Here is a 26800-nt window from a genome sequence, read left to right on the forward strand (position 1 = left end):
TTCTTGCCACCAAAGTGGATAACCTCAGATTTATCCACATTAAACTGCATCTGCCATGCATCTGCCCACTCACCCAACCTGTCCAATTCACCCTGCATTCTCATAACAACCCCTCACATTTCACATTGTCACCCAGCTTTGTGCCATCTGCAAATTTGCTAATTACTTTTAATCCCTTCATCTAAATAATTAATGTATATTGTAAATAGCTGCGGTCCCAGCACTGAGCCTTGCGGTACCCCACTAGTCACTGCCCGCCATTCTGAAAAGGACCCGTTAATCCCTACTTTTTGTTTCCTGTTTGCCAACCAATTTTCTATCCAGTCAGTGCCTTACCCCCAATACCATGGGCTCTAATTTTGCCCACTAACCTCCTATGTGGGACCTTATCAAAGGCTTTCTGAAAGTCCAGGTACACTACATCCACTGGTTTTCCCATGTCCATTTTCAGATTTACATCCTCAAAAAATTCCAGAAGATCAGTCAAGCATGATTTCCCCTTCGTAAGTCCATGCTGACTCGGACCTATCCTGCTACTGCTATCCAAATATGCCGCTATTTCATCTTTTATAATTGACTCCAGCATCTTCCCCACCACTGATGTCAGACTAACTGGTCTATAATTGCCTATAATTGTTCTGATGGGCCAAAGGGCCTGTTTCTGTGCTGTAGTATCCTATGACTCTATGCCTCTAATTACCACCTACCCTTCACCTCTCTCTTAATAATTATGATTATCACTTTCTTTATTTTATAGATTCCAACAATAGTAGCCTTTGTATTTCCACTCATCACCATTCAGAAACAGTCTCCACCCTTACCTTCCCCTCCCCGGTACCTGGCTGAATCTAACTAGCGTTCTTCATCCTTCCTTGGTGCACCTATTACTTACTACCCCTCTCTCCTCTTCATATAGGCTGTCTCATCTCTTATTCCTAATGCAAGGCATTGACACAAATGTTAACAGGTATGAAAGGTGAAATGTTTCAGGGGAACTTCTCCACTCAGAGGGTGGTGTGAGCAAAAGTGGTGGATGTGGGCTTGACTTCAACACCAAGAGAAATATAGATAGGTACATGGACAGGAAGGATGTGCAGGGCCATGGTCCAAATCACCAGATATTTATTGAATTAAAAACTTGCAATTGCTGGAAACCTGAAACTGCCAGAAAACCTCAGATCATCAGGCAATGTCTGTGAAAGGGAAACACAGTAAGTGTTTCAGGTCAAAACAGCTTTGTCAGAACTGCAAGTACATTCTTTCAATATCAAATATTGATATTGATGGTGGGAATGGAACATTTTCATGTGCCTTCACTTTCTTCCTCAGTGCCACCATAATTAGGGACCAGGTCATGCTGAGTCAGTGAGACTGGCTGGCAGCTGCTCTTCCCATGACTGCTCACTCTCCTGTCCCAACTGTCTCTGTGATCCTTCCTCACACACTGTTTTGTTCATTTCCGACTTACAAACAGTTTGGGTCATGAAGCCCTGCCATCATCTGGGAACTGCCGACAGTATATCATTTTCAACAAAATCATGTTTGCATAATCACAGTTCCTGAAAGGGTTTTCATTATTCTACATATTAAGTGAGAAAGAAAACCCTCATCATTCATTGCAGAAATACAGAAGCTTCACAAAGACATGAAACTTTCAGCACCTAGAATCATGTCTAATGAATGTAAATGTGATTTTAATAAAAAGTAATAAGCTGAAAGTGTGAGATCGCATGGTATCTGGAGGCTCAGTGGTAAGCAGCAGACAATAATGACTGGAAGCTGTTTCTTAGACTAGAGGCCTACGTCTAGTGGAGTGCCAGAGGGGTTGGTGTTGGGACTCCTGTTGTTAGAAATTTATATAAAAGTTTAGATGTGAATTACAAGGCATGGTTAGTCAGTTTGTGGATAATGCTAAAATATGTGGTGTTGCAGATAGTGTAGAAGGTTTTCAAGACTTACAGGGGGGAACTGGATCAGCTAGATAAGTAGGCTGAGGACTGGCAAATGGCTTTCAATCCAGATAAATATGATGTATTGTATTTTGGGAGAGCAAACCAGGGTAAGACTTGTAAAATAAATGGTAGAGCTCTGTAGAGTGTTCTGGAATAGAGGAACATAGGACTGCAAAAGCATGGTTTGCTGAAAGCAGTACCACAGGCATACAAGGCATTTGGCTTGCTGGCCTTCATTAATCAGGATAAAAATTGTATGTTTCCATAACCTCGTTACTCTAACTTGGTACTTTAACAGTGGGAATAGGAATGAAATCTTAAGTAAGCTATTCAGAACAAGAAAGAGGGACTGTTATTGATTATTGCCCGATTCCTTTTTCAAATATGAAGTCCCCTCTGGCAATATTATGCACTTGCACTACTCTTGAGGGATTTTTCACACCTTGCTGAAAGACAATTCAGTCCAACCTCCTAGTCACTGGTTTTGGAGATGCTGTCATAATGGTCTAAACAAACAGCTGCCATGTACCTTACACAAGGTACACAATGCAGTCAGAACCTTAGTGGGCAGGGAATATATAATTAGCATAGCGAGGTGCTAATCATGCAAGTTGTTCTGTACCGCATGGTGCAAAGACAAGTGTTGTTGTGCCTTGAAGGATGGAGGAACAATTCTGGTCTGTTATGTAATAGGTCAATTACTGCAAGATACCCAGCTCTATGACCTTCTCTTCCAACCACAATTCAGAACCAGCGTACAAGAACACAGGCCCAATGTGAGGCTATAACAGGGATTTGAAAATGTGGGCCCTTGAAACCTGGTGAGAAGCAAGGAGAAGGCAGTGCGCAATGGCTTGTGAGCATGAGGTTATAGTTCTCTTTACTCTTTCTAAACCAGCACAGTTAGGTGCACTGGAACTGTTCCAGAATGTGGGGAAGTTAACATTTCATATACTCAATTTTCTATGGTTTATTAAAAGTGGCAAGTTCAAGGTTATCAAATACAAGATTGATTAAATAAATATACATATATATCCACAAATGCTATCTGCTAGGCATTTCCAGCACTCTGCTTTAATTGCAGATACCTAGCTTCTTCGCTTCTGCAGCCTATATCACTGCGCAACATTGCTTTTTTCCCTGTCTTCTCTCCACTTCTGCTTTCCTTCAACTTCTAGTTACACCTTCTCTGGACACATTTGTGACTAACAAAGCTGCATCACCCTCTCACAAAGTCCACTACTTTCACCCTATTCCTTCTTTAGTTCTCTCCATTCTTCATGATGGAATAGGAGCCAGAGGGCTGAGGATGGGGTGGTTGGTTTGCAAACAGAGGCAGTGTGTTGTGAGACTGCTAGCAAGGACAGGCTGATGATCGGGGAAAATTACAGTCATCGGGATGTTGCATGTAAAAGGAGGCAAAATTGAAAAAGGTGATGAATACAAGACTGAAGGTATTATATTTCAATGCACACAGTATATGGAATAAGGTAGATGGACTTGTAACACAGTTAGAGATTGGCAGGTATGAAGTGGTGGACATCACTGAGTCATGGCTGATAGAGGATTACAGCTGGGAGATTAACATTCAAGGAAACACATTGTATTGAAAGGACTGGCAGATAGCAGAGGCAGAGGGTGGCTCTGTTGCTAAAAAATGAAATCAAAACCTTAGAAAGAGGTGGCACAGGATCAGAAGATGTAAAATTCTTGTGGGTAGAGATAAGAAACTGCAAGGATAAAAACACCCTGATGGGAGTTATATACAGGCATTCCCCATAGAGTAGCCAGGGTGTGGGGTACAAATTACAATGGGAAATAGAGAAGGCATGTCAAAGGGGTAATGTTATGATAGGCATGGGGAATTTCAATATGCAGGTAGATTGGGAAAATCAGGTTGGTAGTAGATCGCAAGAGGTGGAATTTGTAGAATGGCTACAAGATGGCTATTTAGTGGGATCAGCTATTCTGGACTGGGTGTTATGCAATGATTCAAGAGCTTAAGGTAAAGGAACCCTTAGAGACCAGTGATCATAATCTGATGGAATTCACCCTCAATTTGAGAGGGAGAAGATAAAGTCAAATGTATCAGTATTATAGTTGAGGAAAGGAAATTACAGAGGTATGAGAGAGGAGCTGGCCAAAGTTGATTGGAAGGGGACACTAGCAGGGATGACGGCAAAACAGCAATGGCTGAAATTTCTGTAAGCAATTTGTTAGGCACAGGATAGATACATCCATAGAAGTAGTACAGGTGTCCCCCGCTTTTCGAATGTTCGCTTTATGAAACCTCACTGTTACGAAAGACCTATATTAGTACCCTATTTTCGCTTTCAGAAGGTATTTTCACTGTTACGAAAAAAAAATTCAGCACGCGATAAAAGGCAGCCGCTCTCCCCCGGATTCTCGCTGGCATTGCTTAAACACAAGCCTGTGAGCAGCCTTTTGCAAGATGAGTTCTATGGTATCAGAAAAGCCTGAAAGAGCTCATAAGGCTGTTACACTTACGGTAAAACAAGACATCATTAAGCGTTTTGATCGTGGTGAATGAAGTAAGGACAATGTGAGTTTGGCTTGTGGAAGTAGACGAAGATGATGTTGAAGAGGTTTTGGCATCCCATCAACAAGAACTGACAGATAAAGAGCTGATGCAATTGGAAGAAAAAAGGATAACAATCAAAACTGAATGAGTATTGATAAAGTACGACTTTAATTTTGAAAGGGTACGTCGGCTTAGGGGATATTTGTAGGATGGTTTGAGTTCTTATTAAAGAACTGTGTGATAGAGAAACACGCGAGGTTCAGCAGTCAAACAAACCTTCCACATCAGCCACAGCAGGCGACGAACCTTGACCTTCGACATCGAGGCGGGCAGTCATAGGAGAAGATGAGCTGCCTGCTCTGATGGAAACAGGCGACGAAATGACACCCCAGTGCCCCACCATCCCAACCCCCAGGCCACGGACAGATACCGATTCGCGGAGAATGCAAAGGTAGCCAGGAAGCACACAGCACGTCTTTAAGAAAAAAGCCGAAATAAACATGCTAATTAATTAGGTGCCGCCGACACATAATTGTCGGCCCAGGTCAGAGACGACGCAATCGGAAATCAACACTGATCTGGGCTGACAATTACGGCGGCACCTAATTAATTAGCATGTTTTGGCTTTTTCTTAAAGATGTGCTGTGTACCTCCCGGCTACCGTTGGACCCCTGCGTTCTTCGCGGCAATGTATCGCTCAGCGGCCTGGAGGGTGGGGGGCCACTGCACCACCCAAACTCCGACAACTCAGTCTAACACACCATCATCAGTGTGCTTGGCAAGCTGTCCCGATTCCCGTAAGTAACACTACACTGTACATACATTATTTCTACTTTATATCGGCTGTGTATTTTTATGTGTTATTTGGTTTGATTTGGCAGCTTCACAGCTTAAAGGTTACGCCGTGCGCCGTGTTTTTGCCAACAGCGCTTGCATGAGATTTTCTGCCGACGGCGCTTGTGTGAGATTTTCGCTCCAGAGAACAGTTCAGTAATGATTCTGAAAAAGTATTTCTACTTTATATAGGCTGTGTATTTATCATATCATTCCTGCTTTTACTATATGTTACTGTTATTTTAGGTTTTATGTGTTATTTGGCATGATTTGGTAGGTTATTTTTAGGTCCACGAATGCTCACAAAATTTTCCCATATAAATAAATAGTAATTGCTTCTTCGTTTTACTACATTTCAGCTTACGAACCGTTTCATAGGAACGCTCTACCTTCAGATGGCGGGGGAAACCTGTATTCTAAAGGCAGGATGACACAACCGTGGCTGACAAGTGAAGTCAAAGCCCACATAAAAGCCAAAGAGAGGACATATAATAGAGCAAAAATTAGTAAGAAGTTAGAGGAATAGGAAACTTTTAAAATCAGAAGGCAATTAAAAAAATTGCATTAAGGAACGAAAAGATGAAAGGTAAACTAGCCAGTATTATTTAAGAGGATAGCAAAAGTTTCTTCGGATATATAAAGAGTAAAGAAAAGCAAGAGTAGATCTCGGGCCACTGGAAATGTTGCTAGAGAGGTAGTCATGGGGGACAAGGAAATGGCGAATGATTTGGATAAGTATTTTGCATCAGTCTTCACTGTATAAGATACTAGCAATAGGTCAGAAGTTCGAATGTGTCAGGAGACAGAAATGAGTAAAGTTGCCATATTAGAGAGAAGGTGCTTGGGAAACTGAAAGCTCTGAAGGTAGATAAATCACCTGGACCAGATGGTGTACACCCCAACATTCTGAAAGAGGTGGCAAAGAGATTCTGGTGGCATTAAGAACAATCTTTCAAGAATCAATATATTCTGGTATGGTTCTGGAGGACTGGAAAATTGCAATTTTCATTCCACTCTTGAAGAAGGGAGAGAGGCAGAAGAAAGTAAGTTATTGACCATTTTCTCTGAGCTCAGTGGCTGGGCAAAATGTTGGTGTTGATTGTTAAAGGATGTAGTTTTGGGGTACTTGGAGGCACATGATAAAATAGACCGTAGTCAGCATGGTTTCCTTAAGGGAACATCTTGCCTGACAAATCTGTTTGAATTCTTTGAAGAAATAACAAGCAAGATAGACAAAGGAGAATCGGTCAATGTGTACTTGGATTTTCAGAAGGCCTTTGACAAGGTGCCACACATGAGGTTGCATAACAAGTTAAGAGCCCAGGAAAGATATTAGCATGCATAAAGCAGTGGCTGATTGGCAGGAAGCAAAGAGTGGGAATAAAGGGAGCCTTTTCTGCTTGGCTGCCAGTGACTAGAGGTCTGTGCTGGGACCGATTCTTTTTACATTATATGTCAATGATCTGGATGATGGAATTGATGGCCTTGTGGCCAAGTTTGCACAGGACACGAAGAAAGGTAGAGGTGCAGGTAGCACTGAGGAAGTAGGCAGGCTACAGAAGGACTTAAACAGATTAGGATAATGGGCAAAGAAATGGCAGATGGAATACAGAGTCAGGAAATGTATGGTCATGCACTTTGGTAGAAGAAATAAAAGTGCAGCCTTTTTTCTATTTGGAGAGGAAATTCAAAACTCTGAGGTGCAAAGGGACTTGGGAATCATGCAGGATTTCATAAAGATTAATTTGCAGGTTGAGTCAGTGGTGATGAAGGCAAATGCAATGTAAACATCTGTTTCGAGAGGACTGGAACATAAAAGCAAGGATGTAATATCGAGGCTTTATAACGTGTTGGTAAGACCTCACTTGGAGTATTGTGAGCAGTTTTGGGCCTTTTATCTAAGAAAGGATGTGCTGACTTTGGACAGGGTTCTGTGGAGGTTCACAAGAATGATTCCAGGAATGAAAAGGATACCATATGAGGACAGATTGATAGCTCTGGGCCCATACTCACTGGAATTCAGAAAAATGGGTGGGGGTGGGGTGAAATCTCATTGAAGCCAATTGAATGTTGAAAGGCCTTGATGGAGTGGATGTGGAGATGACGTTTTCTGTGGTGGGGGAAGACAAGGACCAGAGGACACAACTTCAGAATAAAGGGACGCCCATATAGAATGGAAATGAGGAATTTCTTTAGCCAGGGAATGGTGAATATGCGCAATTCGCTAACACGGGGGAAACCGTGGAGGACAGGTCATTGGGTATATTTAAGGCAGAGGTTCATACTTTCTTGATTAGTCAGGGCATGAAGGGTTATGGGGAGAAGGCAGGAGATTGGGTTGAGAAGGAAATGGACCAGCTTACAAAGAGATGCCTGAACTGATTCGATGGGCCAAATGGCCTAATTCTGCACCTATATCAAATGGTCTCACCATTTTTAGTTTTTCCCTGTTCTAATGAGAGGTCATTAACTTGAAACATTAATTTTGTTTCTTGCTTTCTAAAAATGCTGCCAGTTTTGCTTTTTCAAACTTCCTGTTTTTAATTCATAATTTCATTTGTCACTAACTCTCTGGGGCCCTTGTTCGTTTTTGCCTCTCCATTACTTTCCCCATTATTGTAGAAGCTCAACAATTTTCAGAAGTACCCCTTGTGAACTTGTATTGCTAATCCCTCTTCTTGCTCTCTTATATCTTTGCCAAACAATTCTCCCAGTACTCAGGTTTGTTTTATCTTTGTAACATTATAAACATTTTCTTATAATTTATTCTAGTGTTATCCGTATCCTCCTTTTTGCATCATTTTCACCAAAATGTATGATCATTGACAATGTTAGAAAAAAATCATTTAACGTCTTGGTCTGATTTTCCAAACAACTTAAGCTATTGCATTCTCATAGTTACGTACAAGGCTTTAAATTCAAATTTCCCATTTCATACTAACCTGTGTCTTTAACAAATTTCTTCAAAAAAGATCCTTTAATATGAGAATAAAGTCTTTAATTTTAACAAGGTGTAAAAACCTGCATCCATTGCACTTTATATCAGATCACTGTCTAAATATTCTATGATCTTCCAAATTATTTCAACCAATTTGATTTGCAGTCTTTACGAAAATTTAAAATTTTCATTGTAATGTTTTAGCTTTCCAAGTTTTAAAAAAATGTTATTGAATTGCATAAGTTTGCATATAGAGGACAGCCATTCAGCCCTATTTTGTCTGTGTCAGCCAAAAATGGATCCATTTGTTATACCCCTACTTTCCAAATCTTGACCCACAGGCTTGTGGGTTTTGGTTCTCCTGGTGCTTATCCAGGTAGCTTTCAAACCAATGACGATTTAAGCCCCTAACTCTCTTAGGTAGTGTTTTCTGACTCCCACACCAAATTTCAGCTGAAAAAATTCAACTTCCTTCCAAATATAATATCAATCAATTTAATTCCATAATTAGAGTTATCAATCGCCCTCTTAAGTGAAATAAGCCCTTCTTGTCCAAGCTCTTTAAATTCATTTGTCTTAAACTTCCCCTATATTGCACATAGAAAAGCTCCAACCTTGTTGGTTTTCCTTCATAAGTATAAATCTCCTCAGAACTCATTCTAGTACAATCACATTCTTCTTGCCTTTCTCCTTAATTCTCTCTCCAATTGCATTCTCTCTATAAACTGCCTCTGAACCACTCCATTGAATTTTTAAACCTCATCTCCCAATACCATAAATGTTTAACTGAGGCCTTGATCATCAAATACCCTATTACTTAATCAGACAAAGTCTGTGCTGGTACATTGAAGACAGTGGTTAAATGTTACTATCTTTGCCTTTCTGTGCACAGAAATAGCTCCTCAACTATGTGGTGGTCCATGCTTTCCAGAATTTTGCTGTGAACCTGATTATGAAAGGACAATGTGGTACACAGGGGGCAGGTTGCTAGACGATCTTTGTCTTACAGGTGTTGTGTAATGGTCCCATCTAGTCAAATTCTGTCTGCACACTGCCACTCAACTACAGAGGCTTGGGTGGCCTTGGTTCTGGAACATACATCCAGTAGGTTGAACAATTTTCCATTTGTTGTCAAGATTAGCTTGAAAGGTTTGTTAGTAGTCAGACGAAGAAAAGCAAGAAAGATTGAGAAAAAATGTCAGGACAGTGATGCAGCTTTGTTTCACAGTGGTCCCCAATGAGATTGGTTCTGTTGTAGTCCAGTTTATTAGCATGGTGGTATCAGTGCAGTCATGAAGTAATTATAAAATGAAGACAAATTCTTCAAGTGCCTGTAGAGCTGCTCTTTTTCTGTGAGGAATGGTGAAGCGTATCACTATGCCTCAAAGTAATAGAAAAAGCTCTACATTCAAGAATGCAACACACACAAAATGCTGGAGGAACTCAGCAAACCAGCCAACTTCTATGGAAAAGAGTACAGTCGACGTTTCACGCCAAGACCCTTCAGCAAAACTGCCTGGCCTGATGAGTTCCTCCAGCATTTTGTGTGTGTTGCTTGGATTTTCAGCATTTGCAGATTTTCTCTTGTCTGTTACATCCAAGAATGTCTTCAGCTGCTTGACTTCCTAGTCATTGTCAACAATCTCATCCAGTTTCTTCTTGCCAAGAATCACTGCACAAGTCAATAATGGGAGACTTAATATTCCCCCAAATGGCAGGGTTACTCTATGATCCTTTGGCAGGGATTGGAAGCTTTTGGTTCAATCATTAGGCTCCTTCCTTCAATATAAAACATCATTCTTAAAAGGCAAGGCAAAGCAACAGTCACATAATTCAATGAATTGAACTAACGGCATTCCAGGTCACTCTTAAGAGTTCTGCTTTGGTGACTTGGAAAACTTTTTCTTCTTACAAATGTACTTACTAAAATTTTGAAACATTACTGCAGTGAGAAGTTCAAACTCTTCCAGACTTTGAACTCTGACCACCTGGACTAACTTCAAACATTGCAGTTACTTATAACATGCTCATTTTATTGTTCACATTGACAAGGTTTAAATTAATATCAGTTTTGTAATTGTAATGTTTGTTCATAAATTTGGGTGAAGATGTATGCTGTGTACAGGGTTAAAGGAAGTAAATTGCATTAAAAATAAATACTGATGTAATTACTATTTGCTATTTTATAGTCATATTTGTCATATAGCCGGTAAGTAGGACTCTGACTGTAACAGCCAGACACAATGTTTATTTTTCTGTTACAAAGGTAAAAGTTAACAAGTTAATCTTCAGTACAGTTCTCTGATACCAGTGTTTGAACGATATAGCATACAATTAAAAGCCAAAAGTAAATCATTTTTAGAACAAGCTCTACATGCGATTTCTTGCTTCTTTTTTGAAGAACACCTCCTAGCCAATTGCATAAAAAGTTCCTCTCCGAGCAATATCACCCATGTTCAAACATCAGTTCTCTACACTGAAAACTGTTTGTACAGCCAAAAACTGCCTCATTCCTTTTATTCAGAAATTATTTTTTCAGCAGATTTCATACTACTACATTCCCTTCATTAATCTTATTAATTCATCAAAAGAAAACAATAGTTTTTGAACAACGAAGAGAAACTGGGTTCTTTGATTAAACAGGATTAAGACATTTAAAAGAGATGTGACAATTGTTATTAGTTAAAGAGGGCAAATAGAGAGATGTCTTCCGCACCAATGAGTTGTTTATGGACCAAGGGTGTAGAGGTTTATAGTTCTGCATACAAATTACTAAGAGGAATCGCAAGGGTAATAGAACCTGAGCCATTCAGAGTTTTTAAATAGAAGCCAAGTCCGTGAGTATATTTAAGACGGAAGTTGATAATTCCCTGATCGGTCAGGGCATCAAACGATATCGCGAGAAGGTAGGTATATAGGGTTGAGTGGGATCCGGGATCAGCCGTGATGGAATGGCCTAATTCTGCTACTATGTTTTATGGCATTATGGAATTGTAGGCACAAGGGAAAATAATCCACAGAAATGTAGGTTAAGAGTTGCTGAATAACAGTGACTGATTTGCTTGACTAAAGGCCAGTATAGATTCAGAGGACTGAATGACATATTTCTGTGCCATAGCAATTCCATGATTTAATGTTTACAAAGCTTTTATTGGTGTTCCAAAAAGTAGCGACTAGATTCTTTGTTTGCAGATATTTCTATGAAAATGATACTCCCAAATCAGTCCTGTATTCTGCTCCCTGCATTATAAGGTACATTTTTTGAGGAATACATAGCCAATAAGATTATTCTAGCTTTAGGAATGGTATGGCAAGATTGAAGAAATCAGAATTATTTCCTTTGGGGAAAAGCAACTCATTGAAATTACGATAAAGAATTGACAAATTAATTTAGGCAAATTATTTAATTTACTGAACAGTCAATCATTATAGAATAGCATCTCCATTTCAAACAGATATTGTAGCATCTAGAAAAGCCATTAAAGAAAGCCAAACTGGAATGGAGAGAGACACACAGTTGGAAGTGATTGGGAAGTAAAAGGGGCGAGTGGTTGGGAGAAACTTACTTATGAATAGGTAAGACTTGTTTGGACCTAATGGCTTTCTTGCTTTTCCAGGGTCTGTAAATTCTTAAATGGATTATAAATTAGTTGCTGTGCATCAAGGACAGATAATGATAGCTGTAATTGTTCAGCCATAACAAACAGGGTTTTCAAGTTATCATTCTGGAATTCTCATCTAATCAACTGTTAGTTTACAAACCAAAGGTATCACAGGGTTTAAAGTTAACTCATTCTGATTGATAGAAGACAATTGGAAACATGGGATTTACTGCAAGAAACCACAAATGTACTGCTGATGAAAGAATGCATCTGAAGACAATCATATAATCAGTGCTCAATAGAAAATTATTCATAATGATGAGATCACTGAATGACCATTTTATAAGAGCAATTTGGCTAAGATTTTAAATTCATTTTAAAACAAAACATCAATTATATAGTCATCAATAGTGTTGTACAAATATGAAAGCTAAATCCTCTTACTTAACTGAATATGACCCATAATCTGGTAAACTATATTATCAGTCTTTGCAAAAAAAATTGCTGTGTTGAGAAATATATGATTTGTGCTTGAAGACTAAAGTATGCAATTCATTAGTAGAGCTAATTTGTATTAATATTAATAAAGCAATTCCACAGAATACAAAGACTCCCAAATTCTTTTCAAAGTAGATATTCAATATTCAACATTCTAACAGGGAGAAAAGTTAAATTGAATGTACCTTACTATCAGAACAATTAACATTTTATTTGCAAAACAACAAAAGCACTAGTTATCATATCAACAACACTTATCAACTACAGATTCAGCTGGAGTATAGTTGTTTATCTCATTTTTGAAGCCACGCCTTCAACATGGATATGACAAGTTTCAAAAAACAATTGAACAGCAGGTGCCTCCTCTCAGAACAGAACTATTTATATGTTGGATAGCAAATGTTCAGTTTTCTTAAAGCAAGTAAATAAATAAATATTTGAAAGGACTCATTTAATATTAACCAAATTATGAATAATTGTCCCTTGTGTAAATTTCTAATTTTACTTTTGTCAGAAACAAGATTAAAACTGATTGCAGGCGCTATGCTTCCCTGCGCTAGACTAATTCAGCTTCAAACATCTTACTTTATGACAACCTTAGTTCATTAAAGAATATTAAGGAAAAATGGAAGCTATAGATTAGTGTCGTTATCTCAGTTCAAAAATACTACCAGGAAATGTCCAGAGCAGAAATCCCATTTTTTTGAGGAGTAATTTCTGCAAATCTAATTTATGTTTTAATATTATTACAAGGAATAGAAACATTGCTTGTAAATGACATATGGACCTTACCATGAATACTTGAGCTCCTTTTATAAACATTATTTTTAAAAAGAGCATGAATATTTGTTCCATTATTTCGCACATTATAACTTTCAGCACCATTTGTCATATAATTAGACTGTAAGCAGAGAAAATACAATCTCACTGTCCCCTCAATTCAGTAGGTGATTAAGGATGGACAATAAATGACAGATTAAAAAAAGGGACAACATACTTTAACCCGATGCATTTACAATTGACAAGCCAAGTTAAAGGTTTTCAGGATATACTGTACTTAGCTGAAAGGGATGAAAGTTAGATAGAGGATCCATAAAATATTCTTCATGTGATCTTGAGTTTCTGCTTTAAATATCTTTTGGAATACAGCAGAAAAGAAAAGAAGATGGGTAAATTGTTCAGTTCCTGGACTTGGGCAAAATGAAATAAATTTGATAACTCTACAATAAAGATCTGAATAAAATTAACATGTCTTAAGGGAGCAGATCATGCAGATGATGTGGTGGCAGGTACAAAATAGGTTTCATCTCTTGATCAAGCTCTCTTGTGATGTCTCGCAACTTGATCATTTGTGCATCAAGGAAGTCCAATAAAATTGAAGGCGATAAACTCTCATTCAATGGAGTCATACACTCAAAAGACGGTTGAATATGTTGGAGGACATCATCTCATGCTCAAAAAATTTAAAGAGAGATAATGTTCATTGTACATTCAGAAAGGGAATAGGCTGTTCCTTAAATGTTGAGTGTTTGTCTTCAGGTTCCTGTATCTTCTCCTTGATGGTGGCACTGAGAAGAGGCATGCCCTATGTGATGGGGGTCCTTATTGATGGATTCTGCCTTTTTGAGGAATCACCTTTTGAAGATGTCCTGATGCTGGGGAGACTAGTGCCCATGAAGGAACTGGTTGAGATTCCAACTTTCTACAGCCTTTTCCAATCCTGTGTAATGGTCCCTCCATACCAGATGGTGATGCAACCAGTTAGAATGTTCTTCACAGTACATCTGTAGAAATTTGCGAGTCTTTGGTGACATACCAATTCTCCTCAAACTCCTAAAGAAATACAGCTGCTGTTGTCCATTCTTTGTAACTGTATCAATCTGTTGGGCCCAGGATAGATCTTCAGAGATGTTCACACCCAAGAACCTAAAACCATTCACCCATTCCACTGCTGATCCCTCAATGAGGATTGGTGTGTGTTCCCTCAACTTCCCCTTCCTGAAGTTCACAATCATTTGGCCTTACTGACACTGAGTGCGGCACTACTCAACCAGCTGATTTATCTCACTCTTGTAAGTTTCCTTTTCACCATCTGAAATTCTGCCAATAATGGTTGTGTCATCGGCAATTTTACAGATGGCGTCAGAGCTGTGCCTAGCCGCAGTCGTGGGGGTAGAGAGAGTAAAGCAGTGTAAAGAGAGTAAAGCTATTTGTAAAGAGAGATTGTTTCCGGGTTGTGGGGTTTTAGTTCTGTTCTTTCTGCCCAGTGCGCATGTGTGTAGCTCCACCACCATGCAGCGCGTTTTCAGCTTCTGCTGCATCAAAGTGACCAATTAGATTAGATAAGAGTACAGACTGTTGCAAACATCAATATACGGCACTCACTCGTGATATCCTTGCTAGCATGGCGGAGGCTCCACGAAAGAAGGCGAAAACGTATAAATTCCATCCAGAATGGGAAGAGGAATTTCTATTTACTTTGGTGAAAGACAAGTGTGTATATATATGCTGTGTACCAAACACAAGCACTGACTAAAAGAAGGAATCTGGAGCGGCACCACAACACCAACCACCAGAAATTTAAAGACATCTGCCCCCCAATGAGCGCAATTCATGCCAGGAAAGATGAGGAGCTGAAATCTGGGTTGAAGGCCCAGCAATCGTTTTCCACAAAACATGCTGCTCAAAATAAGGCTGCTATTGAAGCATCATTTCGTGTAAGTCACCTTTTGGCTAAACACAAGAAGCCTTTTACAGATGGCGATTTATTTAAGGAAGCAATGGCCATTACGGCAGAAACTGTTTTTAATGACTTTAAAAACAAAAACGACATCACAACCGCAATACATAATATACTGCTTGGCCCTGCAACAGTGACAAGGAGGGTAGAATCACTGTCAGAGTTCGTGGATTGACTTGTCATTCCGTGAATATTTTTCACTACAGTTTGATGAATCCTTGGATATAATGCAAACAGCTCAGCTTGTTGTATGTCAGTAAGGCTTTCCAGGATTTCACAACAAAGGAGGACTTGCTCACTCTTTTGCAATTAAAGGAGAGAACGAGAGGTGAGGATACTTACAATGAGTTTTAAAAATATGTCAGTGAAAATGACAACCCCATTCATAAACTGGTGGCAATTACTACTGGTGGGGCCTCAGCAATGCGCGGTGTGCGCGTTGGTTTTATAGCACTAAAAGTCAGTACCTACTTCGGGTCAACTTATCTATGCGAAATTGCATTTTCACAGATGAAAATTATTATATCTAAGTACAGGAGCTGTCTTACTGACAGACACCTCACAGACTGTATCAGACTAGCTGTTTGTAGTTATGAACCAAATTTCAGGGAACTAGCAGAAAGTATTCAGCCCCAGTGATCACACTGAGTGCAACAGTCAATTTTTATTCATTTATTTTTCGTGTTGAAATAAAATTTAATAATGAAACTTAAGTATTAAAGGTGTGAAGTATTGTAATATTCTTAAAGAAAGACAGCTATGGCCTGTTTGATATGCTAGTTACAGTGTTTTCTTGTCTGAATTAATTTGAAAGTTTGACAAAAGTATTTTGTGTAATTCAAATACAATTCGCCCAAATAAAAGGCCTCAAATTGGAAGTACAATCTGAGCTGTTTTCTCTCTAAACGATTTAGTAGGTAGATCTTGCCTTTCACTAAGGTCGAGGTAAGGGATCTTGGGCTTAAAAAGGTTGGTGACCACTACTGTACACTGTATGCCACAGACTGCCACATGGGAGACTGGTCCAGAAGGTACAGTTGCTCAGCATTCAAGATGAAGTAGTAGACTGGATTCAACATTGGCTTAGCAGGAAAAGCAAAAGAGTGGTAGTAGATGGTTGCCTTTGACTGGAGACTAAGGGTGTGTTGCACAGATCAGAGCAGCGACCATTGTTGTTTGTCAACTATATTAATGACTTTGATGATAATGTGGTCAACTGGATCAGCCTACACACACACACTCAACTGAACACCACTCCACTCCCTTTGCAATTTTTGCTCATTTCTTTCTCAATTCCTGCTAAAACATTGTTTACATTGACATTTACATTATTATATTGAAATTTGTCCTTTACTGTGCCTATTGTCTTGTTTATTAATTATTGTACTGTCTTGCACTGTTTGGTGCATTTTATGTAGTCCCGTGTAGGCCTGAAGTCGAGTGTAGTTTTGTGTTGTTTCATGTAGCACCATGGTCCTGGAGGATCGTTGTTTCGTTTTTACTGTGTACTGTACCAGTAGTTATGGTTGAAATGAAATAAAAGTGACGACTTGATTTGAAAATTTCAAAGTTCAATGTACATTTATCTTCAAAGTATATATACAGTATACATCCTTGCGACTTGTCTTCTTGTAGGTAGCCACTTTTACAAGGCGTCTCCCTGGAAATGTGGCCTGTTAGCCCCTCACTAAGCCACCACTGGATTCCATGGCACAAACCCACCTTTCTCGGGCTTTGTACGTCTAGGGTGTATATGACTTTGGTCCTCCCAAATCCATGGGTTTGGGATGCCTTGCCCACCCAAGCCCTGGTTTGGGTGATTTACTGCCCAGCAATAGCCCGTCAGCATGAAATAACAGATTGCACACTGCATACAATTATAAAGAAGTTTATCTGTGAACGTTAACTTAACCAAAGAGTGAGTAAAGACAAAGACTTTTGTACAAAAAGGGCCCAGTATACATAAACAGTCAAATGTGCACAAATTGGAGCTCAAATCTTCCAAAAGCCATATTCACTGATCCTTTGTAGATGTCCACACCTTGGCTCCGTCGAATCATGTTTCATGTGTCAGATCAAATCCTACAACCAATTCTCTCCAGCATCTTCTCTCTTCATCTCCCACTGAACAAAGACCAAGACCAACCTTGGTGTCCCTGACAAAACCTCTCTCTCCCCCACCTCCCCATTCTCTGGAACCTTCTCCCAGATCCACTATACTAGTTGGATGATACATAGTCCTAAGCATCCCTTAACTTCAACGGTGCCCCAAACAGGCTGAAAGCAGAATAGACAGAGCTGCTAAAATGAAATACCTACAGCATAGTAGTAAAAATGTGAACCACAGCGTTACACAAAAAAACACCATAGAACCCATTTAAAGAAAATCCCACACAACAAGATCATGAAACATGTGAAAAAAAGAACAAATCATGCAAACAACAAAAAGCAAACAAATAGCACACAGAACATTAATCATCAAACCGCAGAATTCCCAAAAGTGTGTCACAGCCAAGAGCCACTGTATTGAATGAAGCCAGTCTGGGAGCTGATGGCCACGACCACAGACGCAGATCCAGTACCATGCCACAGTGCCTCGATTAAATCGCACAGATAGTAGAATGTATTTTGCGTCGAGGACATTAAACATCAAAGCACAGCTGGAAGCAAGGATACAGCTATGAGCCTCCGAGTCGATCAAACCTTGCAGTGTGGGGTCCAAGACACCTGCGCCCTCCGCCTGCAGTAGCAAGAGGAGACCAGTCAAATGTAGGCCGGTGGCACTGTTCGTTTTCTGCTCTCGTCCTCATCTATTTTAATCTTGCTCGACACTTTTGTCGGCGCAGAGTAATGGAGCTGACTTCGGGTTCGTGTTCCGCCATTAAGAATCGAAGCTCCATACACCCCCAGTGATGGCCACAGCTGTACTCCACGCCAAATAACCCAGGAGATTGGGAAAGCACCAGATCATTCAGTCAGCCCAAAACAATATTTTAAAAATAGAATTTACAGGCTGTAATGGATCTCTTCTTCTTTCCAATATACTTCTGAAGAAGAAGTAGTATATTTAGAAGAAGAGTATCCAGTAGTTTTGTAAAGCTGTCTACAAGATGTCACCATTAGTCACTATGTTGACACCAAAACCGGAGGCCTAATGGACAGCCGAGGAAGGATATCAACACTTGCAGCAGAACTGGACCAGATGGACAAATGGCAGATGGAATTTAATGTAAACAAGTGTGAGGTGTTACACTTTGAGAGGATAAACCAGGTAGTGAAGAGTAGGGCACTAAAGAGTGCGATAATACAAAAGGATCTGGGAATACAAGTTTATAATCCCCTGAAAGTGGTGTCTCAGGTAGAGAGGGTTGTAAAGAAAGCTTTTGGCACGTTGGCCTTCATAACCCAGAGTACTAACTACAGGAGTTGGGATGTTATATTGAAGTTGTCCAAGATGTTGCTTAGGCCAAATATGGATTATTGTGTGCAGTTCTGATCACCTACCTCTGCAGGAAAGATATCACTAAGATTGAAAGAGTAGAGAAATTTTAAATGTACGCTGCCAGAGCTTGAAGACCTCTGTTATTGGAGAAAGGTTGAATAGTTTTGTACTTTATTACCTGGAGTGTAGGAGAATGAGGGAAGATTTGATAGAGGTACATGAAATTATGAGGGATATAGACAGGGTATATGCAAGCAGGCTGGGTGAAACTACAACTAAAGGTCATAGGTTAAGGGTGAAAGGTAAAATATTTAAGGTGAAACTGAGTGGAGAAACTTCTCCACTCAGTATGGTAGGAGTGTGGAATGAGCAGCCAGCAGAAGTTGTGCACGTGGATTTGATTGCAACACTTAAGTGAGTTTTGTATAAGTACTGGATGGGAGGAGTATGGAGGGCTCTGGTCCAGGTGCAAATCAATCAGACAAGGCAGAATAACAGTCCAGACTAGAATAGATGGGCTGAAGGGCCTGTTTCTGTGCTGTAGTGCTTTATGACTCTCTATCAATAGACTCAGAGCAGCCTTTTAACCTGCTAACCCAGGGGAGGAAACCGGAACACCCAAACAAAACCTATGTGGTCACAGAAAGAGCATACAAACTAGACAGACTGCACCAGAGGTCATGTTAGTAGTAAGACCACAATATAATTAATGAAGTCTATTTTGAAATCCTCTATATTACTATCAAGTGAACGTTAATTTAAGTGATAAACACAAGAGATCCTGCAGATGCTTGAAATCCAGAGCAACACACACAAAATAAACAATCGAGGTTTCAAGCTGAGACCCTTCATCAGGATTGGAAAGGAAGGAGAAGATCCCAGGTTAAAAAGGTGGGGGAGGTGGAGGAAGACATGTTAGAAGCTGATAGGTGAAGCCAGGTGGCTGGGGGAGAGAGGACAGAGTAAGAAGCTGGGAGATGATAAGTGATAAATGCAAAAGGCTGGAGAAGAAGCAAAATCAGGTTTGATACCACTGGAATATTGTTTCAGAAAGCATTTGTTGACCATAAGACATTGGAGGAGAAATAGGCCATTCAGCCCATTGAGTCTGCTCTGTCATTCCATCATGGCCGATCCCGGATTCCACTCAACCCCACACATCGGCCTTCTCGCCATATCCTTTGATGATCTGACCAATCAGGAAACAACCAACTTCCGCCTTAAATATACTCACGGATTTGGCCTCCACCACAGTCTGTGGCAGAGCATTCCACAGATACACTATCTCTGACTAAAAACATTCCTCCTTACCTCTGTTCTGAAAGGTTGCCCCCTCAATTTTGAGGCTGTGCCCTCTAGTTCTGGATACCCCCACCAGAGGAAACAGCCTCTCCACATCCACCCTATCCAGTCCCTTCAACATTCAGTGGGTTTCAATGAGATCTCCCCGCATTATTCTAAATTCCAGTGAGTACAGGCCCAAAGCTGCCAAACACTCCTCATATGTTAACACCTTCATTCCCAGATTCATCCTTGTGAACCTCCTCTGGACTTTCTCCAATGACAACACATCCTTTCTGAGATATGGGGGCCAAATCTGTTGACAACACTCCAAATGCAGCCTAACTAGTGTCTCATAAAGGCTCAGCATTATCTCCTTGCTTTTATATTCTATTTCCCTTGAAATAAATGCCAACATTGCAGTTGTGTTCTTTACCACAGACTCAACCTGTAAGTTAACGTTCCGGGAGTCCTGCACGAGGACTCCAAAGTCCCTCTGCACTTCTGATGTTTGAACCTTCCCCTCATTTAGATAATAGTCCGCACTATTGTTCCTTTTACCAAATTGCATTATCATACATTTCTGAACACTGTATTACATCTGCCACTTTCTTGCCCATTCTTACTCCTGCTGCAATCGCATTGCTTCCTCAGCACTACCTGTCCCTCCACCTATCTTTGTATCATCCACAAACATTGCCACAAAGCCATCAATTCTATTATCTAAATCATTGATAAACAATGTGAGAAGTAGTGGTTCCTATTCTGACGCCTGAGCAACACCACTAGTCACCAGCAAACAACCAGAAAAGGTCCTTTTTCTTCTCACTCACTATCTCTTGCCTGTCAGCCATTCCTCTATCCATACCAGTATCTTTCCTGTGACGCCATAGGATTTTAACTTGTTAAGCAGCCTCACTTGTGGCACCTTATCAAAAACCTTCTGAAAATCGAAATAAATGACATCCACTGCCTCTCCTTTGTCCACCCTGCTAGTTACTTCCTTGAAGAACTCTAACAGATTTGTCAGGTAAGATTTCCCTTCACAGAAATCATGCTGAATTTAACTTATTTTATCATTAGTCTCCAAGTACCCCAAAAGCTCATCATTAATAATAGACCCCAACACTTTCCCATCACTGAGATTAGGCTAAAGGCCTATAATTTCCTTTCTTTAGACTTCCTCCCTTCTTAAAGAGTAGAGTGACATTTGCAATCATCCAGTCCTCCGAGACCATGCCAGAATCAAATGATTCTTGAAAGATCATGACCAATGCATCTGTTATCTCTGCAGCAACTTCTCTCAGGACTCTGGGATGCAGTGTATCTGGTCCAGGTGACTTATCCAGCTTAAGACCTTTCAGTTTGCCTTGCACTTTTTCCTTTGTAGTAGCAATGCCACTCACACCTGCTCCCTGACACTCGTGGACCTCTGGCACACTACTAGCGTCTTCTGCAGTGAAGACAGATGCAAAGTACCCATTAAGTTTATCTGTCATTTCTTTGTCCCCCATTGCTGCCTCAGCATCATCATTTTCCAGTGGTCCAATATCAACTCGTGCCTCCCTTTTACTCTTTATATAACTGAAATAAAAACTTTTGGTATCCTGCTTTACAGTATCGGCTAGTCTGCCCTCATATTTCGTTTTATCCCTTCTTATAGTGTTTTTTAGTTGCCTTTTGTGGATTTAAAAGCTTTCCAAACATCCAGAAGGAATCTGATTGGAGAGGAGAGTGAAACATGGAGGAGGGGACACCAGCGTGGAGCGATAAGCAGGTGAGAAGAGGTAAGAGACCAGAGTGAGGAAATGAAGAAGAAGGAAGGGGGTGGGGGAAGAATAATGGAAGTTGGAGAAACTGATGTTCATGCCATCAGGCTAGCTAGATGGAATATGAGGTGCTGCTCCTCCAACCTTCTGCAAAAATGTGTTTTAACCAGAACAAACATCTGGACGTGCAAAAGCAAATATTACTAAAAGTAACGATGCAGGTTAATTAGGTCACCTCTAGATGAGATCATGAGACAAAGGAATAGATTAGACCACTCAGCCCATCGAGGCTGCTCTGCCACTGGCTGATTTATTTTTGCTCTCAATCCTATTTTACTGCCTTCGCCAAGCAATATTCAACACCCTTACTAATCAAGAAATTTCTGCCTTATGTATACCTAATGACCTGGCATCCACAACCGCCTGTGGCAATGAATGTCACAGGTTCACCACCCTCTGACTAAAGAAATTCTTCTTCATCTATGTTCTAAATGGCATCCGTTTATTCTGAGGTCGTGCCCTCTGGTCCTAGAATCCCCTACAATTTGAAACATCCACTCCACATCCATTATATCTAAGCCTTTCAATATTCAGTAACTCAATGAGATTCTTCCAATGAGTAAAGACACAGAGCCATCAAACATTCCCCATGTGTTCACAGCCTACGGGCTCACTTTCAAGGACTCTTCATCTCATGTCCTCGATAGTTATTGTTTGTTTGTTTGTTTGTTTATTTATTTTTCTTTTGTATTTGCAGTTTTTTGTCTTTGGCACACTGATTCATTGATTCGGGGGGGGGGGGGGGGTCAACTGCGAATGTCCACATGGAAATAAGGTTGTATATAGTACTGTGCAAAAGTCATACGCATATGTAAAGCAAAGATGCTTTCAGAAATTAGTATTTCTAAATATCAAAAAATTACTATAACAAGTAGTAAAGAGTAAAAACCTAAGTCCAATCCATATTTGGTGTGACTGTCCTTTTCCTTTCAAACTACATTAATTCTCATTGTACAGCTGCCAGGTTGTCACAAGCATCTTGGAGAACTTGCCACAGATCCGCAGACCTCGACTGTCTCGCTTGCTTCTGTCTCTCCAGGAAAGCTCAGACAGCTTCAACGACGTTGAAATCAGGGCTCTGTGGAGGCCATACCATCTGAAACTATATGAAAAAACCTAGGCTGCTTAAGACTTTTGCAGTACTGTATGGTAACATATATGCATGTTGATAATAAATTTACTTCGAGCTTTTCATTCTGGTAAACCTCCTCTGGACCCTCTCCAATGCCAGCACACCCATTCTTAGATATTGGGCCTAAAACTGCTCACAATACATCAAATATTGACTAACCATTGGTTTACAAAGTCTCAGGATTACACGCTTGCTTTCATATTCTAGTTTTCTTGAAATGAATGCTAACATTGCTTTGCCTTCTTTACTTCCGACTCAACCTATAAGTTAGCCTTTAGGGGATCTTGCACAAGGTCTCCCAAGTTCCTTTGTACCTCTAATTTCTCAATTTACTCCCCATTTAGAAAGTAGTCTAAACCTTTATTATTTCTACAAAAATGTATGACCACATATGTACTTCCCTCTATTGCCACTTTTTTGCTCATTCTCCTACTTTATGATGATTATGAAGACACGTAGTCCTCTTTTTATTGTCATTTAGTAATGCATGCATTTAAGAAATGATACATTATTTCCTCTGGTGTGATATCACAAAACACAGGACAAGCCAAGACAGAAAAAACTGACAAAACCACATAATTATAACATATAGTTACAAACAGTGTGACAATACCATAATTTGATGAAGAAATCCATGAGCACAGTAAAGTTCAAAGTTTCTCAAATGTCCCACATCTCACGCAGATGGGAGAAGGAAGAAAAACTCTCCCTGCCATGCCGACCACAATCCGACTCTGAGTCATCCGAAAACTTCGAGCTCTGATCAGCTCTCCGACACCGAGTACTGAGCACCATCTCTGTCCAAACGATTCAACCTCCTTCTCGGTTGCCAAAAGCAGGCAAGGCCGGGGATTTTGAGGCCTACCCTCCGAAAGATTCCCGACCATACAGTAACGACAGCAGCGGACGGGTGTTTCAGAAATTTCTCCAGATGTTCCCCTGTGCTTTCATGTCCATTCTCCATCAAATCAGAATTGTCCACTGCTCCTATTTAACAGATACAACATCATTTTTCACCAGAGAGCTGCGCACAAGCAGGCGCGCTGCCATCTTCTCCTCCCGACTTTACCTGTCCAAGTCCATCTGCAAACTCTCTGCTTCCTCAACACTATCTGCCCCTCCACCTATGTTTATGTCATAAAATTGAAAAGCACAGAAATTAAATGGGCACATATCCTTAAGTAACATTTCATCAAGCCAATTTGAGTTGAATCTGTTCTGATATGCAGACTCACCACTGGACACAAATGGCTGAACAGGCCAGACTCTCAATCCTCCAGTTTCAGCCTTGACCTGAAACATCAGATATCCATTTCCCTCTACAGAAGCTGCCTGATCCACTAAGTTCCTCCAGTATCTTCTTCTTTGTGTTCTGAATTCCAGCATCTGCAGTCTCATATTTCTTCCATGGGAGATTTCAGGCAAGGTACAGGGAGGCCTTAGCAGCGATTAGCCCTCTCATGGTCTACTTGCCTAATTTAGTTCCTTGATACAGATTTCGAGACACTTTGATTAACTGGTGTAACGTTATTGCACTTGAGCTGAAGTCAGTTATCTGGGTAACAGATCAAGGGTTGGATTTGGTCTATCTAACATAACAGAATTTGGAAGTGCTATGAGATTTATGGACTTGCATTCTATTAAATTTTGTGTTTATTCCTAAAGGTTACACAAATGTAAATTTTAATCTATGAGAAGCCAGTGGTGTTATATGCAGAATCTTTGACAATAATATTGAAATGTATTGTGAAGTAAAATTCAAAGTGATAAAAGATCACTAAAATAGAAAACAACCTGCAAAGGTTAACTCATTTAATGGTCATTGTCAAGCAAGTTTATTTTGAATAGTTGTAGTTATTTGAAGTCATTTCCATTGATTTTAGATGTCTACATTTAAATAGCTAACTATCTCATTAAACTTTGCATGATAAATCTATATCCCACGAAAGCCAATGATATGAAGGGGTTATGAGTTCATGTACCAGGTCTGAGGAGGTGGTAGTATCCAGGTGGGAATAAATGCAAACTGAGCTTCAACACTGGATTCCATGGGAAGTTCAGCAGCCAAGCAAGTGACAGGTCCCACCTCTTACCAACACCAAGGCTATCAGAAAACCCAGAAATTCACATTTTTCAGTGCGTGTGTGCAAGGCTGGAAGTTACTCCCATTAAAATGACCAATCAACTAGTTGCTCTCTTTGAGTCATATAGAAATAAAGTCATGGCTCTCTTCATCAAACAGTAAAGCTGTCTAATTAATATCAGGTCTACAGAGTAAGAGGCTGGCAGCTTTACTTCCAGATATATGCTAATTTAGATGTCCTCAGGTAAAGCGACATGCACTGACAATAGAATTCACTTCCATTAGGAAAAAAAAGAGACAGGTTTGTGCAAGTGTTCTCCAAGAATCACTATTAGAAATTTGGGTCTTTCCAGGTAAATAAGATATTGAGATACATGGATTGGAGAAGAAAATCTGAGATTAAAAAAAATCATGTCTTGATATAATCTTTTAACTGATAAAGTACTTGTCACTGTCTTAATTTTCTGAAACAAAAATACCTTATCTGAAATCTTTTCTATCAATGAATGTACTGAAATTTTGTTTAACGGAGAACAATAGAATAGTGGCTTAAGCTAAGTCTCTACTAATCTTTTGAATGGAAAGCACCAAAGTGCTTACTTAACTTTTCTAAGGTCTGCAGTATTAGGCTTCAAGATAAGTCACGTCATTTGTAACCACAAAGTATATTAAAAACAATGTAGAAAGGTCAGATGCAGACATTGATATAGTTTTGCATGTATGAACATTGACAGACTTGTTACATAATCCAGCCATGGCATCTGCCAAAGTTACATACGCTTTCAGCCATAGTCTCAAATATTTTATCTCTTTCCCCATCAATTATTTCCGGTTAACATTACTATGGTCAAAAATGTCACCAATATTATCAACAATTTGGTTTCTAAGCAATAGTGTGGAAAATTTTAAAACCAGTGTTAATTCTCAGAGATGGGTGTTAAGTATATCTCCAAATATAATCAGCACCTTTACCAATGGCTTTCATAAAATATACCTTAAAAAGTACAGCCTTAGCAGGAAACCACTGAGACTTCTTGTTCAATTGTATATAGTTCTATTTATGCACATTATTAAATGGAATTGGAACCCACACTAACTTGTGCTAAAGTTGCATTATAAATTATTCCGCAGAGAAATAATTTAACATTTCTTATTCCTGCAAGCCAATACAGGTGATCTGCAGATGCTAGAAATTCAAGCAACACACAAAATGCTGGTAGAACACAGCAGGCCAGGCAGCATCTATGGGAAGAGGTACAATCGATGTTTCGGGCCGAGACCCTTCATCAGGACTAACTGAAAGAAGAAATAGGTGGGTTGTGATCATTAGAAGATAGGTTTGTATCACAAATTTCTGTAACACGAAGCTGTGTCATCTGCATGTGTCAAGAAACAAGAGTTGAAAAAAATGCGTTGATTTATTTACTTTTTTCAAACAAATTTCATGAAAGCTATTTTTATCCTGTATCTCATTGTTTTGGATAGTGATTTGCGAATTCTGGAAGAGCAACTTTTGGTAATCCAAACAGCTGCAACATGAGGTCACCTACATGGAAAATCTCATCACAGGAAAGTCCTGTGGACCCTATCCATTTTTAACAGAATCATAGTACTGCATACCACAGGAATCAGAAACTGCATCTGTTTTTCATTCACTCATAAGAATACAATAGGTGTTAGAAACAATGCAAGTGAAAAAAAAATAACCCTGTGACAGTTTCACAAGTTGCACCAGCACAAACCTCATGTCAAGATTGCAAGCAAAATACAAGAGTGAAGCAACACCAGTGTCAAAAAAACCTACTAAAATCAGCCTCCAGCAGTCTACACTCATCGCCAACAGTTTTATATTTGGCTTACAACCAGCTATACGAGCGGACATAACAGAAGTCACATACAATGTGAAACTACCAAAAGATGTCATATT

General features: G+C 39.8%; 1 protein-coding gene and 1 long non-coding RNA gene across 4 annotated transcripts in view; one reads left to right on the plus strand and one right to left on the minus strand.

The window, feature by feature from the left end:
* The window catches only part of LOC140196292 (uncharacterized), a 48704-nt gene extending 22422 nt beyond the window's left edge, over window positions 1-26282 (plus strand). Inside the window, exons 3-4 of the long non-coding RNA XR_011885667.1 lie at window positions 21493-21616; window positions 26037-26282. This is a non-coding gene — a long non-coding RNA (uncharacterized lncRNA). The remainder of the gene's footprint in view (window positions 1-21492; window positions 21617-26036) is intronic.
* The window catches only part of spidr (scaffold protein involved in DNA repair), a 280768-nt gene that overhangs the window by 79019 nt on the left and 174949 nt on the right, over window positions 1-26800 (minus strand). The window lies entirely within an intron of this gene.

Source organism: Mobula birostris, chromosome 1, assembly GCF_030028105.1.
Source record: "Mobula birostris isolate sMobBir1 chromosome 1, sMobBir1.hap1, whole genome shotgun sequence".
Lineage (NCBI taxonomy): Eukaryota > Metazoa > Chordata > Chondrichthyes > Myliobatiformes > Myliobatidae > Mobula > Mobula birostris.